This window comes from Branchiostoma floridae, chromosome 13 (genome assembly GCF_000003815.2).
Source record: "Branchiostoma floridae strain S238N-H82 chromosome 13, Bfl_VNyyK, whole genome shotgun sequence".
NCBI lineage: Eukaryota > Metazoa > Chordata > Leptocardii > Amphioxiformes > Branchiostomatidae > Branchiostoma > Branchiostoma floridae.
The window spans coordinates 8219748-8239151 of NC_049991.1; the positions used below are offsets into that span (position 1 = coordinate 8219748).

The window sequence follows — 19404 nt, forward strand, 5'->3', positions numbered from 1 at the left end:
CGCACCCGTATATGCTATGCACCCGCAGGGCGTTGTATTCAATTAGAAAGAGATTGTCACGGATTTTCTCTAGCCTACATGTGGTATAACTAGACCAATACCAAGCCCTACACCAAGCCTGGTGTGCTTGAAGTAGCTTCCGTGCCCTTTTCGGGGCTTTTTGTACCGCTAAGCTTTTTTGCTCGACGGGTAGAAATTACGTGAAACCCTCCCTTACACGAAGTCGTTGTTTCGCAAAGCGCGCAGTTTTTGTGTGCGTATCCACGCTTATCCGTGAGCAATCAAAGTTATCTACACCCGGATTAAACACACAAAAAGTCCGAACCTTTGACATGGCATTATACTGGTACGCGCAAGTATGCAGGCGGTAGCCGAGCTCTGATCGCCCGTCCGGGCTGGTAGGCCCGCCGCGCGCCTGCCTGACAGAAACAAATCGGTCTACAACAACCACTTCCTTCCTCTCTCGAGAGATAAATACAAGAAGGGATCGGGACAGCTACGTACCTCGGGTTATCTAGAAAGCACGACTGGTGTCTTCATGGCGTGGACTTGGCTGTGCTGTATGTATGTATGTATGTATGCCCAGTCTACCATACCTCCTCTGCCCCCTCACTGACACAGTGATGTCATTGTGTTGGGGGCAACAGCATTCTGCCGGTCACGGTATGGGATTGAAACAATAGGGCCCGGGGCCACCCACCTAAAGACACATCTACATCACTGTCATGTAGACCCTGAGATTGGATTCTCCCGTGTTTGACAGTCATGCATATTCTCCACACAATTTCACACTTCTCTGAACGACTTAATCGTAGTGATGTCGGCGGGCCCCGTTTCATCTGTATATAAGTCTTCTCCTTCAAAACTACAAACGCGCAAAGTAAACTTGTTCCGAGGCGATCTTGTGATAACGTAAGAGTGTGTAGAAAGAGAGAAATGTTCGAAAGGTCTGTATGTTTCCCTGGTGGATTGGTAGAGTAAAGGTTCCGAGTTCCTTTCGGCTGAGATTTGGTGTAATGACGCCTAATCCTCAGAGTGGACTCCAGCCGGGTACTGGAGCAGGGTGATAGTGACGTGTGTTTGACCGTGTGCGGGTCGATTGAAGTGTTTGTGACATGCGGAGCGCGCTCAGGCTCAAAGTTCACAAAACATGTACCTTACTATATAGAAAAGTCAAGGATATGCATGACTAGTAGAAAAATAAAATTCGTACAGCATACAAGACTGTGACGCCAAGATAATTTCGCGACGAATTATTGTCAGGAAAAAATATGACCCAAGAAAGGAAAAGCACTTGGGCTGGAAGATTAAAAAAGCTTGAGATTAGATATAACAACAAATAAAATTAAGACGGGTACCAAACTGTAGCGCTAGAAATTGGAGAGAATTTTGCAACGAATTCTTGTCAGAAAAAAATATGGTGGACGGAAAAAAAAATCAATTTATTCCTTTTCTGCATAAAAAAACAACAATAATCGAAGAGAATACCTGGTCTGATTTTGACACCTAGACTATAGCCTATCTCTCGTGTCAACACTAGTCCAATTAACAAATGGCCTCGTTAGGAAAGACTTGTCGGGCCCTTTTGAAGGTGTTAAAAACCGCAAGTACTTGAGGCACAACTATGTGTGAAGTGGGGGAAAAGTGCTGGGGGCTGCCGTGTGGAGATTAGCATTTCTGTGTGTATTGACTGGATTATTGAGTCCGATGCCTAGTAGTCATATGATCTGGACTTTATATAGCATTCTGGTATCCCGTATGCTTGAAATATCAATACGGGCGTGTCCGTAAGTGTTTCGGCTAGTAGACTGCTTTAAAAAACATATTGTCTTACTCTATTCTTAGAGCAATATATGAGAGTTTTTATTCGTGTGATATTTGAAAATAAGGAAAAGAATAACGAAAGAAAAGGAGTGAAGAGGAAGATAGAAAGAGAGCCAAAACGTCTGATTTAAAGATATCTACGCGTATCTATGCCCTTTGTGTTACATTACATTGTACGTTTTTATGTGATGTTTGGGGAAAAAGAAATATACAATATACAGCTAAAATGTATGATTTTGGAATATTTCTGTGTATCTTGGTGCAGTGTTTCACGTAATGTTTGAAATAAGAAAGTGCCTATTATTAGATCTCTATACGTGCCTTTGCCCAGTCAGTTTCAAAGTCAATTGTATTTTTATGATATTTGCAAAAGAAATACAGCCGAAGTGAATATATATGAGATCTGCGTATCTTTTCCCATTGGTGTTACGAGTATACCGTAAACTAAAGCCTATATCAGCCAGCCCCACTTGTAGTGTTAATGATGTGTTGACGCAGGGACACTCTAGGGTCGGCTTACCCTACATGTGTATCCGTCACCACATATGTGTATCAGTCTGGCCGTGTTTGTCTCACATAAAGTGGTCTGTCAAGAGCCCAGCCCCGCGAACAAGGCGATAATGGGCTTAATTCATGTGATAACTATTAACAAGTCAAACATCCTAGAGGGTGTCAACCGTTCAAACAGGACAGGGGGTTGGTGTGTAGGTGAGAACAGCCGCGTGTTGTTTACCTGCGACGTTTTCAGACGGCGGGAAACAAACTTGACTGACAGGATTTGCAGACGATATTTGAGCGCTTCGTCGATTAGGTATTCACAGAACAGCCAATCGTGCAAAATTAGCATCATGCAATCCGTATGACTCTTTTTTTTGGACATTTTTCTTTGTAAATTTCATTTATTTAGATAAACACCGTGGTCTTTTGTCAAACTTGACTGACGGGATTTGCAGACGATATTTGAGCGCCTCGTCAGTTCGGTATTCACGGAATAGCCAATCGTGCAAAATTAGCATCATGCAAGTCGTGTCGGTCTCTTTTTAAAGTTTTCTTCGTAGATTTCGTTCACATTAAAAAAACACCGTGGTCTTTTGTCAAACTTGACTGACAGGATTTGCAGACGATATTTGAGCGCTTCGTCAGTTCAGTATTCACGGAACAGCCAATCGTGCAAATTAGTATCTTGCAATCCGTGTCGGTCTCTCTTTTTTGGGACGTTTTTCTGCCGTGGCCTTTGTCAAACTTGACTGACAGGATTTGCAGACGATATTTGAGTGCTTCGTCAGTTCAGTATTCACGGAACAACATAATATCGTGCAAATCATGAAAACTGTGTCGGTCTTTCTTTAAATTTTCTTCGTACATTTCATTCACATTGATATATAGATAAATGACTGATGATAAGAAAACATAGTGGTCTTTTGTCACACTTGACTGACAGAATTTTCAGACGATATTTGAGCGCTTTGTTAGTTCGGTATTCGCAGAGCGACCGATCGCGTGATTCTTTATTGTGGGAATCGTTCTGGTGTCCTTTTTGACATTTTTCTTCTTAGATTTCAATGAAAACACGATATCATTGTACGTTTTTGTCAAATCATACAATTTGTGTGACATTTTCACGTTTTGTGACCCTACATAAGAAATACGACTATCCCTAGCGAAGAGAACATTTATTCTTGTGCGAAACGTCAAGGGGGTTACAGAGAATAACCTTTATAGCCTGTTTGATAACGTATATTACTGATCCAAAGTTCAAAAGGGCACCAATGTCACTACTACATTTCGCTCAAACAGTGCCCAGCTTTGTAGCAGCCGAGAAAAAGTATGTGTGAAGCCGTTACTAGTTTGTGGGCGGGCTTTTCTATGTTTACCACTTGTATCTTTTATCTTGTCTCTGACGAGATAGTAGTAACCCCTTCCCTTGTGATGGTACGGTGGTCAGCCTCACAAGTGGCCCCCACATGGTTAAAGAGGGACGAGAGGACACAGAGCAAATATCACACGGGCTCTCAACACGGCCTCGTATTTACTAGACTTGTGTCTACAATGCTAAAGTTATCATAACTTCACAACGGCGCTAGGAACAAAGGGCGCAACACTACCACAAAGGTTTTCAATATTTCACTACCCACTTTTCTGGCTTATGATATCAGAAAATATGACGCAAACGGACTCGCGAGCTCAGCTAGAATACTAGTTTTAGAGAAAGACGCGAATAGCTCAATCGCTGGGATTAGCTTCTTAGACCGGGACGGAAAGGAGGTATCATCGTAGTGCATCTTTGAACAGGCCCGACAGAGAGCTAACTCCCCGGCCCGGCTTCTGTCTCTCTTACCGCCGTACTAGTGCAAACATACGGTCCCACACACATTACCAAAGGACTAATCTGGCCGCTAAATTCCGCTCTCGAGGTGTCGGCTCCACAGCAAACTACATACGGTTACAACTCAAACATGTCTGGTGCACATATAGATACAGGGGGAGGGGGGCAAGGCTTGGGCTCGAGTTGTCTGACAGAATCCAAGTTAGAGAACAGTAAAGACTTGTTTCTTAACTTATCTTGACAGAATTGTGGTAGTTCTATTAATAATAATAATAAGATATATTATTGATAATATCAATAAGACCGAGACAGTCCAACTTTTTAAACACCATCGCCATACAAATACTTTCGAAAATAGACGGTAGGACCTACATAACCTATCAAGATCAAGCCAATGAAATAAAAAAATGCATTGTTTTTCCTCGAAAGCAAAGTACAACTTCTATGAAATACTTTTAAAAAAATTGAATTGACTGCCCACTATTACTTTTACATGTACAGTGTTAGTAAAATTATATTTCTGGCAAATAATTAAAATATCATTTCTTTCTGTGTTGTTTTTCCCTTTTTGTCCTTTTTCTTTCATTTCCAAGCTTAGTTACGAAAATTTTCTTTTCCCTCTTTTTAACATCCCTTCAAGCTGAGGAAAGGTGTATTTACACATCACTACCCATAAAAAAATAAAACCGTATTCCTCTGATAATAATTTCACGCGATTTTAACGTCACCGGACAAATAGCCGAAGATATGGGAACAAAAACAAACAGTCTTACTGACAGAAAGAAAATACTCTACTTGTATGAAGTCTGAAAGATGAAAGAAAACCATAACAATTGTTGTAATCGTGTCGGTATTTGTTCCTCTATAGTAGTACTTCACGAGTTAAGTCCCGCCAGGTGTTTTCTGTATTGTTATCACTAACGACTGGAGGTGAGATAGTTCGATAACCTAGCGTTTGAACCATCGGCGCGAGCCAGGAAGACACCACCAAACATCACTTCCTCGCTCATCCGATTTATGGACCGTCTGTGTTTTATTTGGCGTGGGATTCGCTATTCCACTTAACTTTTGTCAAGTCTGCTGTAATGGTAACGTCGTGGAGTTGCCCTGGGGTCAGGGAATATTGATACATTGCTTAGAGTTAGGCGACGTGTTTTTGGTATTAACGGCACAAACTCACGGAAGAAACGGCGATAGAGAAGATACGGACAGAAAAATAATCCTTCGGAGGTGGAAGTCACGGTGACGGCGGCCAAGTTGGGGAAAAGCTGACGGACAGGACTGTAACAATACCCCCACCCCTGTGACATTGCTCCTCTCCCAAAAATGTTGCGTCACGTGAAACGTCAAAACTTAAACTTCAAGTTTCGCCCCTACATCAAGACTGGCATACATAGATTCCAAGTGTTTTGTCGCTGAATTCGAGGTGAAAAGTGCAGGGAAATATTGAGAAATCATATTTCATTTTCGTAATAGTATACCAGAATCTGAAGAAATAGTTTTTCTTTTCCCGAGACGCTTTACGTGTATGAATTTTATGATGAAAGAAAAAGAGAAACAAAACTTCGTTGAACTTGTTGAACAAAATTTGAAGAGAATTTATCTTATTGTTACAGTGCCTTCCATCTCCGAAATAGAAAATAACGATGTTTACTTGAGCTTTCGATGTTTACTTGAGGGAAAATGTACCAAAAAACAAACACGCCAGTTAATAGAAGAAGAATCATCGCGACGTTTTTCCTTAGGTCGATTGACTGGATATCGAGCTGTCACCTCTACGAGCGACACACAGCGGCTGCTAAGAAGTACTGCAGAAAGAATACCGTCCACGCACTCAGAAGTTTTTTTACCCTGTCGACGTCGTCTAGGGAAGGCACAGTTTGTAGTAAACATGAAACTTCCGCGCCAAAATCACCTTCCCAAAAGCGTGAAGTTGTCTGGACTAAAGTTCTCCCCTTGATGTGCCGACTCGCACTGGGTGTTCCGTGTTTTGTGGTGTTTTTAATTAATTGCTGACGTGTATTCACAACATCTGAACATAAATCACTTCTCAACTTTTTTTTCCAATTAGCGACGGTAGACTGAAATGCTTACATAACGAAAGGGCGACAGTGTATAACTATATTTTGTTAGTATGAAAAAATGCACGGAAAGATTGTTAACACACAATTTTTTGTCAGAGAAAAGTGTTTGGAAAATACTATGAAGACGTGAAATGGGATACAGACCTGAAATTTGTAGGGATAAAAAAACACGCAAAAAAACTTAATGAGGACTGTTTTACGTCAACCGATTCATGCATTTCTTCCGTAGTTTTCTATTTTTTTTCCCTTTTGTACTTTTTACAACATCACCATCACAATATTCTTGAAGAATATTTTTACAACATGTACATTATTACGTCAGTCAAATTGTCATAACTCAGAAATATGAAAAAAGGGCGTTTTATTTTCAGACATCTAGATAAGGAGCCAGACATATCGGTTAATATAATATAATTCTTAAGAAAACAAATTTGGTGATATTGATAAATTCATTAATGTCACCCATCATCTATCAGAATTCAGTCTTGGCTGAAATGTCCCGGGTCTCATATTAATGAATGAATGAATAAAGACCTTTATTGCACATTTTTGCCCAACCGAGCTAAGCCGTACAGGTCACAACAAAGACAGAACATATATAATGATATCATAGTATCATAGACCTATTCTAACACAGAAGTTCGGCTTCTTCTCGCTTCTTGGCAATGGTTAAAATGTAGGTTTGTATGGGTTTAGCAACATTAACAGTCGGTTTGTCAAAACGCATGGGGAATCTAAATTAATGACTGTTCACATCTTTGGCGCCGCAGTGCAACAGTCTTTGGGGACTCTGAGCGTCCCAAATTGTCAACCTTGTAAAATTGCAATTTCATGGCCCGTTGGAAGCGCTAATGATATTCCCTCTCATCCGTATTCTAGACAAGGCTAGGCAAGCTGGTGGGGCAATAACATTACAATTCCGAGAGAAGCAAATGCTTTCTTGAAATCTACAAAACTTTCCCAAGCTAGGCAATACCATTAGAATTGCGAAAGAAGCAAATGTTTTCTTGAAATCTACAAAACTTTCCCAAGCTTTGACAATAACATTACAATTCCGAAAGAAGCAAATGTTTTCTTGAAATCTACAAAACTTCCCCAAGCTTTTCTCAATTTTCCGACCAACAAAAAAACAATAATGATATTCTTGCCTAAGTCGCCCAACGCCTTTATATATGAAAATGTTGGACAATCTATCTCCCACTGAATGCCGAAAAAAAAGTCAAACCCATCAAATAGCATAAGTAGAAAGAGATTAAGATTTGACGTTATTTCCATTTTGATTTATCTATAAATATCATTTTCCTTCTGTGTTAAGCATACAATTATGTATACCTCTGCTTTGCTTTGTTTGCAATTAGCCCACGGGCATGAACTTGCAATGAAGATCATTATCATTATTGAATCTAACAGGAGCAGGGTGCGTCCAAGAAAGCCCATCACTACGATATCTGTCGTTGGTTGTCGTATTGTTTTGATGCTGTAAAATTTCTAACCAGAACCAACAACTGACAAGAATCTAAGGCAGCATTTTCCGCAACAAGACAAATGGACACACGTACGACAATCTCAAGAATGCCCTCAAATTGTACGGCGGTCGTACGACGCAGATGACCGGACCGCTACTTACACAACGGCTGGGAGGTGTGTTATATGTCCAAGCAGATGTAAGTATCCGACTTAGTGTCGATGTTTTTCGCCTGTTTTTGCGACTTCTTTCTAGTGATGCACCTTTTCTTTAATTTCTAGAAGCCGATGAAGAGTTAAAACAAAAGAGGAACTGCTAGAAAGGCATACGAAATGTCGCAAAAATATGCAAAGAAACTGAGGTCATGCCAAATTCTTACATCTGCTTGGAGTTAATTTTGTACGTTCCTTGTCGCGTTCATCGTACGATAGATTTACGACAGAAATCACGAGTGTAGTCTTGTGGCAGTTGTGTATGTGTCGTGCAAAATTTTGCTCTTTTGTGACGGAAAAAGTTGTCTTAAATCGGACCCCTTTTGAGCTGTCATACCCTCGTTGAAAACAAAATGTACGCCAGTGTTACTGACATAGCGAACGTGCGACCTTACCAGTAATCCACACTATCGATTATCAAGCCATAAAAGACTTTGGTATGCGCGACTTTTGCCCTACACAAGGGCGCCAGCGATATGGTAGTGGAATGTCACCTTCCGACGTCGTCGACATGTTTTTGAAAACATATTGGTGGTCGGAAAAGCGAACCCCATGACCGTATTTATCATCTTAATGGAATTGACAGGCGTATATTTATGCCTCCAACATATAAATCAACTATATGATCTCCTTACTTCTTTGGTAGTTACATTTTATGATGTTTGTTTAAAAATTAAACGTTTGGTATGGCGTTGCCCCCCTCCCCACCAACGAACGTAAAATTTAAAGCATTTAAAGAAACGTTTCTCTTTTGGCATTTAAAGAAGCGTTCAAAGAATAAGACTACAAAGCCAGTAAGTGTAAGATAAATAGGGTAAAGCTTTGATCGCACAAGCCACTTGTTATAAACAAAATGTACCAACGTGCAGTTTTTATGTCATACTCATAGTTTAAAATAACATAACGTTTAGAATGTGGATATTTTTCTTTATACTAACTATAACGTTTAACAAAGTCCCGTCGTTTTTCTAAGACCGCACAAAGAAGAATGAAAAGTTTAATGCCCAACATGACATTTGGGATAAATATTATCGGACACATGTTCCATAGACTTTAAAACAAAATAAATCATTTTGACACAAAATAAAACACTATTGAATACAGCTTTTCAGGAGTCACTCGATCTTTTTGTGATCTTTTTTTGTGACTTCTATGTATGCATGCGTCACTTAATGGGAAAGAAGTGAATTGCAATGAGGTTACTGGAAATTTACATATGTGATGCCCCCCCCTCCCCCTTGAAGCGCCCCCCCCCCGTATCACGTATGTAAATTTACCTTGATCCGTAACACCGTCTGAAAAAGTCTTCTGTCTCACATCTATCACAGCCATCAGCGATGACTAGTGTTGGCAGCCCGTGAGTTACAGTTCCCCCTATAGCCATCCATAAGACCACCTCATCAGTAAAGCCCTGTATGCGTAACGAGAAACCTTGCCTGCGGGGTTACAGTAGAAGACTTGGTGTCTCCAACTGCCCATGATTTATTTCAGGGGCTGCCCGGGTTAACTACGAACCTTCCACTAAACAGAATGTGGGACAGATGGCTTAATTACGTCTGTCTACCTAAAGCGTGGTTTCCATACTAACGAGTAACGGAGCAGTCACAGTCGTGCGTAGGTCGTCGTGTGATTTTGATGCGTTGTGCGACCATGAACGTAGAATTTTTGGACAGGTCGTGACAGAACCAACCACCGACAAAGATTTACAATAAGACAGCCTTTTCCGTCTAAGTTTTATTTTAATGTGTACGACACCTTCTCAACTACACGTATATCCAAAGAATGACCCCAGTCTGTGATCGTACGACAATCGTACTACGAATGCGATGAGACCCTTAAAAGCTCGTAAGGTACGTTTCGACAATGAGTTCTATACTTGTCAACATTGAGTTTTGCGTACAGAAATATGACAACGAATAATCCACATAACCTTCTGCTTTTTAAGTCAAAGTTATATCCTGTATAACAGTTGTGGAGTAAAAGAAAGAGGGAATGAATACAAATATTAAGCATTATCTTCATAAGCTTAAACCCACGTAAGTACAAAAAAATCATCAAAGTCTATGCCCATTTTTCTTCTTCTTTAAACCTGTTTAGATATGCTGCGGTTTGTAACGAAGATGGCTGAGAACCCAAGCCTAGGTTATAATACTGCTATGGTACTGAGCGCAAAACCGAAACTACTGCAGTTCAGAAGAAGAAGAAAAAAACGTAACCCCAAACAATATATCAAGCTGTCTATGGTTGTATTGATGCTGCTTATGTTTTACATCGTCTATGGCTGTACTGATGTTGATGATGTTTCACATTGTCTATGGTTGTAATGATGATGATGTTTCACATTGTCTATGACTTTGCTGATAATGATGTTTTACATTGTCTACGGCTGTACTGATGGTGATGATGTTTCACATTGTCCATGGCTGTACTGATGGTGATGATGTTTCACATTGTCCATGGCTGTACTGATGGTGATGATGTTTCACATTGTCTATGGCTGTACTGATGGTGATGATGTTTCACATTGTCTATGGCTGTACTGATGGTGATGATGTTTCACATTGCCAATGGCTGTACTGATGGTGATGATGTTTCACAATTTCTATGACTACTGATGCTGATGATGTTTAACAATGCCTATTGCTGTGCTGCTGCTGATATTTCACATTGCCTATGGCTGAGACTTTGATATAATGATGATGCTTCACGTTGTCTATGGCTGTACTAATGGTGATGAAACTGATGATGTTTCATATTATCTATAGTTGTACTGTTGGTGATGTTTCACATTGTCTTTGTCTGTACTGATGGTGATGTTGTCTCACATGGTCTATTGTTGAACTGATGATGTTCAAATTGCCAATGTCTGTGGCCCAAATGTACGAATGTCTCGACTCAGTCGGTCAACCGTAGGGACTGTTGCAGCAGACAATGTTGTTTTCATTTGGTGTCAGATGTTGTATGGTTACCACAAGGAGAATAAAACCCCTTGGCTACCTTAAGCACATCCTTGTCACAGCCAATCAGTTGTCGAAGTTGTTGCGGATGATGGAACGTTTATTTTACGATCTGCCCGCCGTCTGCTACCGTCAAATTGGCCCCACCAGGGAAATCTTCCCAAACACCATTATCCAGGAGCTGGTACCGATGACAGCAGGAAACGACAAGACAGAGGGAGGCGACCTACTTTTGGGACAGCTTCTTATGTCTTGAATAACTTGTTTTGGTTTCGTTTAAAGTTGGGTAAAAGACTGTATCACTTATGATGATCTCAAAGCAAGATAAAACTATGGTATATGAAACTGTTGGATTTACCCAAATGTTCGACTAAACAGCACCGGTCTTTGTCACTTACGTTGAGATAGAACACGTGATTCGACGAGCATTGGAACATACGTTGGAGAAAGCTTATGGCATCCCCCGTCTCCACAAATGGCGGCTGTTGAATTTGTTACACAGCTAGCGCAGACAACAAGTAGTCCCGTATCCATTCTACTGTTAGATTTGAGTCGTTTTCCGGGATTAGTTGAGAAAATCTACATTTCGTATTTTGACAGGTTAGGTGACGAAAAGCTGTAAAGTTTTATTACTTGCACTGCAGTGCAATAAACATCGTCCGCTGATATATATTCATATGTTATATGTTTGTGCACGGATGGAATGAGGTAACCATAATCTAGCCTCTACCAGGCTCCGTGGATCGGTAGAATCATTATCCTCACCACGTGGTGAGGAAACTCTTCTGGCCGGCTAACTCCCCTAGCGTACTATAGACTCTATTTGTCCAATTTCTACAATTAGACCACCGATCCACGAAGCCTGGTAGAGGCTAACCATAATCTATGGGTCTTAAAGATGTCGACTTTTCAAGTTTTTCGTCAGTGTTTGTAACGGCTCAGTCATATTCGTCTGATGACTTTTGTCGCAGGATTTTCACCGAGGAACCGACGGCCATTCACTATAGATACGGCAAACTCCCAAGCATCACAAGGCAGCAGAACTTTGTACGACGCGTCCACGACTGTGTCAAGAATGCTGTCAATCGTAAACTTATCTTCAGACGAATGTGACTTGTTCGTGGTTTCATGTGGTTGATTACTTTGCCAACCTAGATCGGTATATCTTACGTTTTTCCACACCATTGCAACGTATCTATGACCGGTCAAAGATGACAACTTTCGACATTTTCCTAGATTGATGGAAGATACATTTGGCTAACAATTCAGAGACAGACAATGGCGTCCCCCGTCTTTACAAAGAGTTTTTGAAGTTCTTACACAGAAAGCAAATAGCTTGGTTCAGTAATTCAGTAATTAAAAAAAAAATTATAATTCAGACGACAAAACACACTGAATATTGCCACAGGAGTTACGAATAATTGTGGGAAAAAGCAAAGACAGGACAACTTTCCCAACATTTAACGACCTTGCGGTGTTCCATGAGTGAGTCGAAATTTGTCTGTGTGCGCGTGGCTGTGTCGGTCAATCGAACGGTTTTCTACACGCGGTAATTCCGTTTAAAACTCGATTACGGTTCAACCGCTCTGACTGTCTGCAGACATCCGGGTATGTTTCAATTTGGCCGAGCACGTTCCGCGGAGGGATAATTCTGTCTAATAGCCGGATAACTTGAGACGTTCCATCAATCTGGCGAACTTGAAGCGCGGAATAATCCAATTACCCGTCCCCAAATGTGCGCCGCCGACGGAGAACTTGATTTGGTCTGTGTTGATTGTTTTTCGGCCCTTCCCTATTTTGGGGAGACTGAGTCACATGGACGGGAGAAGATGAGTTTTTCAGCTCCGCTTGGTAAAAATTTACAGGCGAACATAACGTTTTAACGGGCTGGTCAGATCTAGGTCATTGAGCGGAGAATAGCTTTTATCGATACGCCCCCCTCCCCACAGCGATAATAACTTGAGCTCCAACCCAAGCAAACGGCGTAGATAAAAATCACATCAGAGGTTAGAACATACGCATTCTGGGAACTAAAACGTACATATTTGTGTAGATGTCAATTTGTATCGGTTTAAACTAGAACTACGGTCAAAGAACAAGAAGTCCTAGACACGAGATTGGAAAACTATATCATGTTCTGTCTGTCTTCGAATACAAGACATGCCATTTGTGGCTTGTGATGTCGCCTAGGGCAAATTTCACAACAAACCTTCAACAGTCGTACACTGGTCTTACAAGTCAACAGTCGCACAACAGTAGCATTACACTTCGTGCATCATTCCTGTTGCATTCTAACAGCTCTCTTACTTATTACATAATAAATTCCTTGAACAGTCGTGGAACAATCTACAAAAGTTTCAAAACAATTATACTACAGCCGTACCACAATTTTACTACATTGTATCAGTAATCTTAAAGTGTGATAAAGATAGCCCTCTCCAGCGACAGAAGTTTGGAAAGTTGCACATATTCATCTGTCCGACCCTGTTACCTAGTAACCTCTGAACATGCCCCTGTAGGGCCTGTACCCAGTCATTACTGACCTCAGAACTTGACCTGTGACCTAGTGACCTCTGAACATGACCCTGTGTACTACCAACCTCTCAACTTGACCCTTTGCCATAGTAACCATTGTACATGAGCCTGTGTTTTACTGACCCCTGAACAAGGCCCTGCGTCCTATACTGACCTCTGAACATGACTGTGTCCAATTGACTTCTGAACTTGACCCTTTGCCAAATTGACCTGTTATGATGACCCTGCGCCCTACTGAACTCTGAACTATTAAACATGACCCTATGTTCTTTTACTCCTGACCCCAGGTAAAGGTAAGGTAATGACCCATTTTTTTAGGCTGTAGGAGCAGTGAGTTATTTCTGGGTCATGCTATATGCGCTATTGGAAGGCGGGGCCTATCCCTCTCCTTCCACTGCCTTTACCTCAACAACCAAATTCAGGTGCCCTTTTTAAACAATGGGAGGAGTAAGAAAAGTCGCCTTCAGTTCATTTCCCAAGGACACAAGATAAATTTTTGTCTTATCCAACATCAGCTACAACAAGGGGGCAGACATGAGGACGAAATGCGACTAAACCATAGCAAGCCGGTCGGTAGGTCGGTTGGTCACGTCACAACCACTTACCTTAATACAATATGTGTCGTACGATTGTTTGTCGCAGTCGGCAAGGATCTATGACAACATTTTCCGTCACAAGACAGAATAATTTTTTTACAGCACACCTAAGACGTCCTCAGTTGGACGTCCTTAAGCTGTCGCACGACAAGTTTGTGAAATGTGCTCCAACAGCAATGAAGAATGAAGTGCGCCGTACGAAACGCACAATATCGAAAGCAACTTGCGCCTTGCTTCGCAATTCCTTAACATATCCAGAAGAAATGGACTTCCACTTAGACCATTGTCAAACGCTGATAGATCACTACTTTTTTCTCATAGTTGGTAAACCGAAAATTTAAGGGTTTATCCACGTGGGTTCTTTAACGTGATCTCCTCAAACACAGAACCTTTGGCTTTAGGCTCCGAAAGCTACGTACTAATTTTCACCTGAGTCGAGTGAGAGAATAGGCGCAAAGCACACAACGTATAGACATACCAGGGATCAGACCGTGAGAAGTTTTGAATTCCAAGTCAACAACCTTAACCTTAACCAAGACTACCTTGCCACCGCATCTGACTGTAACTTTCGCATCTGTATTGAAAGACATGCTTATTTCCACAAGTATGTTACTGAATTGGTACTGTAGAAAAACCTTAAACTGTAGAAGGCCCGCTCCACCTGGCAAGCTGTAACATTAAGATTAAGAAAAGTAAAGGGCCAGCACCTGGTCTGAGCACTTGGTCAGGTAAGCATTAACAGTAAAATAAGATGCTTAAAACAAATCATACTTTCAAGGCATATACATGGCAATGCGAAGATAGACTGTTTCTAACATCAGGAGATAGATTGAGAAAACAACACTGCCGTAGCCCGGATGTTGATTTGATTGACAGGTACATGGCACGGTGACAGCTTACGATGAAATGACGTAATTATTTCGTCTTACTCACCAGCGGTCAAGACTTGGGTCCCAGATGTACCAGTTATTGCATTAGTAACGACAGAAAGACGTAAACCGAGGTAAAAACAACGCTCTACACACTAAAACACATCCCTTGACGTATGGAGTGCTATATAAAAGTGGTAATCATATTTGCACAGGAAAAATGTCAAGATTACATAAGATGTCCGGTCTAGGTCTTTTCTTTGACCATTCCGTTTTTTCTCCGAAAGAAACATGTTAAGAAGGAAAGGCGCGACCACACCCCTACCCGAGTGTGTCTTTTCTGAGCTGCGCTAACCCCTGAGCAAAAAAAAACGATTCCCAAATCCCCGCTCAGCAAAGACACTCCAAATAACATGTCGGGAAAGATCCGAGTGTTGTTTACCCAGGCTTCATGACATGGCTGTTTACACTGCGGCTTCTGAAGTTCCAGCGGATGGATTTTGTACCTAGTACCTGTCTGATTCTCACACTTAGGTCCTGGTCTCATTCGCCGTACGATTGTCGTGCGACTGTGGGAATTCGTGGGATAGCAGTGCATGTACCGCACAGACATCAACTGTTTGGGTACCAAAAAGACTACATCCTTGTCGGCGGTTAGTTCTGTCACAGCCTGCTTGAAATTCCTACGTTATCAAACTTCGTACGACAGCCTACGACAAATGTACAACCTTTCCAGACGTACAGTTTATATGCTATAGAATGATGAGTTCGGGAATAAAGCTTGTTTTCTAGTACGCTGCCAACATACCGTTTTCTGAAGATTGTACTACGTAGCCTTCCTCGTTGTGGCTGAAGACGTTTTCCTCAAAATTCTTTCGTCTTGAACGACACCGAACTGTTATACCGGCTTGGAGAAGGATTCGCAGCAAGCAGGCCTGTCTAACTCAGCGGCTATCCACGATGACAAGCAGGCACGTACTCGGAACAAGGTCGCCGGGATTTGGCTGTAGCCGCTCGGGAGTGGCGCCGTTATATAACCCTGCAGGCGACTCCCGCAAATTAGAAGCACAATGGAGTGGACACGTTCTATATATCACGTTTATTACATAGCTGGCACGTCCATATCATTGCATACGTCCTGACGTGACTGTGGGAAGATTTGGGAAGGCGGCATTTTTCTCTACTTGGCAGGGTCCCCATGTTACATTGGGCGCGCCAAATTGTGTGTAACGTCCACCTTAGAGCGCCAGCTTCCCTCTTTACTAAATCCTTCCTGTTTAAGCACCGTGCCTGAGACAGATGTAGCCAGGACCTCTTGACCACACCGCCATGTCCAGTCCGAGCTCTGCTGACCACTGGGATCTACTGGACACTATGCTGTCACAGAGAGAGTAACTGCTAAAATAACATCCTACCTAAAGAGTGTCTATGCCCCAGAACTCCAAAAAGTGAAAGTAGGCGAACAAAAAAACTCCCCGTTTTCATTCCCTTTACGACTTGACTATAAGGTCAAGATGGTTCGTAAGGTTTACCTCTAAGATGCTGGTTTAACACACAAGGATACTGACGATCTTATGACCTTATTTCAGACCGTTTCGTCTTAACTGTATGTTTTGGTTCCCTGTATGCAATGTGTACACAGTGGCTTGGCAGTGGGGAGAAAACGGACAGTGGTGTTATCTACGGACATCAGCTAGCTAGACACTACCGACTCGTTTAAACCCGCACATTCGGTGACGAGAAGTGATTGACAGCTTGCACAGACGACACGGCGGAGCGCGGGCTCACCTGTGTGTGCAGCGTGCTCAGTCCGGCTGAGGTATGACGTTGCTACTGCAGTTGGTGTCTCTCTCACTTTACACACAGCCCACCGGCCACCGCTCTAGATCTGACCCGCTTCCCAAATACCAGCACAGATTTCACTCAGGAATGGAACAATAGCGGAGTTAAGTCAGGGCGGGCTCCTACCTGCCGTCGCCTAGGTGATGGTCGCTATTCCCGCCTCGATTCCGGCAGCCGCTACCGCCGGCTCGTCCGCACTTGACTGGAGGCTGCCATGTAGATTCGTGGATGAATAATTGAGAAACCACGTGTCGAGACGATTAGTCATTATACAGACTGGGACTGGATGTATTGACAGAACGATACATGGTAAGAACCGATGTAACGTCCCAGACGGTTGGAGGGTAAGGTTGATAGATAGAGGAGGTCGATTGGTGGTTCAGTGATCGAGTTAACAGCCGACACCAATCAATGGATTGATATTTATGGTCCAAGTCCACCGAATGACATGGGGTGGACATCAATACATGTAAAGCTTACCCAGCAACTAGGAATTGAGAAAAGCTGATGTAACACTTACATAACACGATTCTACAAAACTTGCAGTGGGAACTCTTCCTCAGAAACTGTTTTAAATAATCCACCATGCTTTAAAATGATTGACGCTTTGCCTTGTTTTGGTTGTATGTTATAAAAAAAATCGGACAACATATCTCTGCTTCTTTCTTTTACTTCTTATACATTGTACGCATTGTAGACGAAAGTCTGAATAAGAAAGGATACTTGTACTTGAAGCTGAATAACTTGTTTAGGCGAGAGAGCTTGCATGTCTCCTAAACCATGTCCACATAATGACTTGTATTACATAAAATTTCACGTGTTTTTTCACGGCATCCAGGTTTGATTCATGTTCAGCTCGACATTTCCAGTCCAGCTGGAAGACACATATCGTGTTTCCTACAATCCCGTCATGCACCAGTGAATCCTGAGGAAGCAGAACTTCCATGTCAGCTAGCCTGGTATCCAGCCGTGTAGGTGTATCCGCTCCCCAACAAACGCTTGTTGCTGATACGCCTGTTAGTACGGCAGCATTTGAGGCTAAAGCAATCCCCAAATGCTTCTCAAACCATGTTGCAAAGTGGCTAGGACGATGCCATTCATAACTTTCGGGGGGCAGACGAGTTTTTCTCGCTGTGTTTTTGCGTTATTAGATGTCAACAATAGACAGTTTTATGCTCTGATAATTCATTTTGTTTGATACTTGTTTTTGTTTTCTTAACCAACCGAGTATCTATGATGCTACCGCGGCCCATCTCGTTCTCATCGTCGTCAAGAAACGTTCCCCGGTTGCCATGGCGTCCCTCTCGTTCCCATGGCCACTGTCATGCCCAAATGTGACAATCTGTAAAGTTAGTGTACGTATATGTTATCGCTAACAAAGTTTTGATGTACAGGAGCGAAGATATGTCAAACACGATAGGCGGCAAATAGTCGCTATCAAGGTCATCTAAAAGTTTTAGCTGCAGATATGAGAATATTTCATGTGTATATCACTATATGTAATCTAGAAGCCGTAGAATTTTTATGGGGAAACGGATGCGATATGACAGGCACAACCCCAAACAATGTTGTGGTAGATTAGATATGAGTGGAGAGTAACCCACTGTTGAACCACTAAGATCCTAGTTCGAATCCCACGGTATTGCAGTCTACCCTACCGATGTTTTGAACATCTATTTGCATGCTACTGGAAAGGGTTGCGCTTACAATCTTTTAGAAAGGTCTTTATAAGCTGGAGGTCCCGTGTTTGAGGAGAGGAGAGTCACACTCCAAAAATGCTAAAGAACCAACTACAATTTTCAGAGTAGGGGTCCTTCCAGGGCGTGCGTTGATCAAAACCTATACATGCCGAAGTTATTGGGTGCACTACAGCGAAATAGAATAACATGGATTGAAATGAAAGAGAATGGAATAGATAAGATGAAATAAAATGTAGTTTTCTTCGAAAATCATTCATTTCTAATTGTGGGCCTTCCAAATTGAGAAACACATTATACATTTTCCTTTCCTTCCAAATTGGGAAATAGGTTGTACATTATATTTCTCCTCTGATAGAGGATTCCAAGAACCGCCAGATACTGATTCGTTCAACGTCTTCCTATTTGTCCTATTGATTAGACGGTAAAATAGTTTACGTCATCGGCCATGCTGTCCCGGATATTACAAATATCGGAACATTATCGGATCTATCTCTGCGCAATTGTGTCTGTGAACTTGATTATCTATGGCCGAGGTACTGTTATGTAAGGTTTTATGGTATGGATCAAATTCAATGGGTCTTGCGGGTGTCAGGCCCCAGTTGGGACAATTGTTGTAAGACTAAGAGACTTCATTTCGGATTCTGCTGTAAAGAATCCAACACACTTATCATTAAGATTATGGATTTGTCTTGTGCTTGGCCGTTAAAGTGAGCCGGACTGAAGTTACATTGACTGACTGTCCTTGGGAAATGGTAAGAATGAGTAGCTAGCTTCGGTTAGGGACGTCCCTTGGATAGGACGTTAAACGAAGGTCAAATAAGAATGAGTACCTAGCTACGTTTAGGGACGTCCCTTGGATAGGACGTTAAATGGAGGTCCAGTGTTAGAGGGGAGCAATGAGCTTTCATGAAAGCTCCTTGAGGGAAGCCACATCTCAAGCACGTTAAAAACACTACTCTCCAAGCAGAGGTTGAATCGCGCATATATAGTAGTA

At 42.0% G+C, this 19404-nt stretch overlaps 1 protein-coding gene across 8 annotated transcripts in view; it reads right to left on the minus strand.

The window, feature by feature from the left end:
• LOC118428730 (netrin-1-like) overlaps positions 1–19404 on the minus strand; it is a 41353-nt gene that overhangs the window by 17821 nt on the left and 4128 nt on the right. For 2 of the 8 annotated variants that reach the window (XM_035838900.1, XM_035838895.1), the window contains exon 1: positions 505–672. The exons of 2 other annotated variants lie outside the window; for them this stretch is intronic. The gene's annotated coding sequence lies outside the window, so the exon portion shown is untranslated. Of the gene's footprint in view, positions 1–504; positions 679–16656; positions 16794–16836; positions 16948–19404 lie in introns of those variants that run through there. 4 more of the 8 variants (XM_035838903.1, XM_035838902.1, XM_035838905.1 and 1 more) reach the window with 4 other exon arrangements.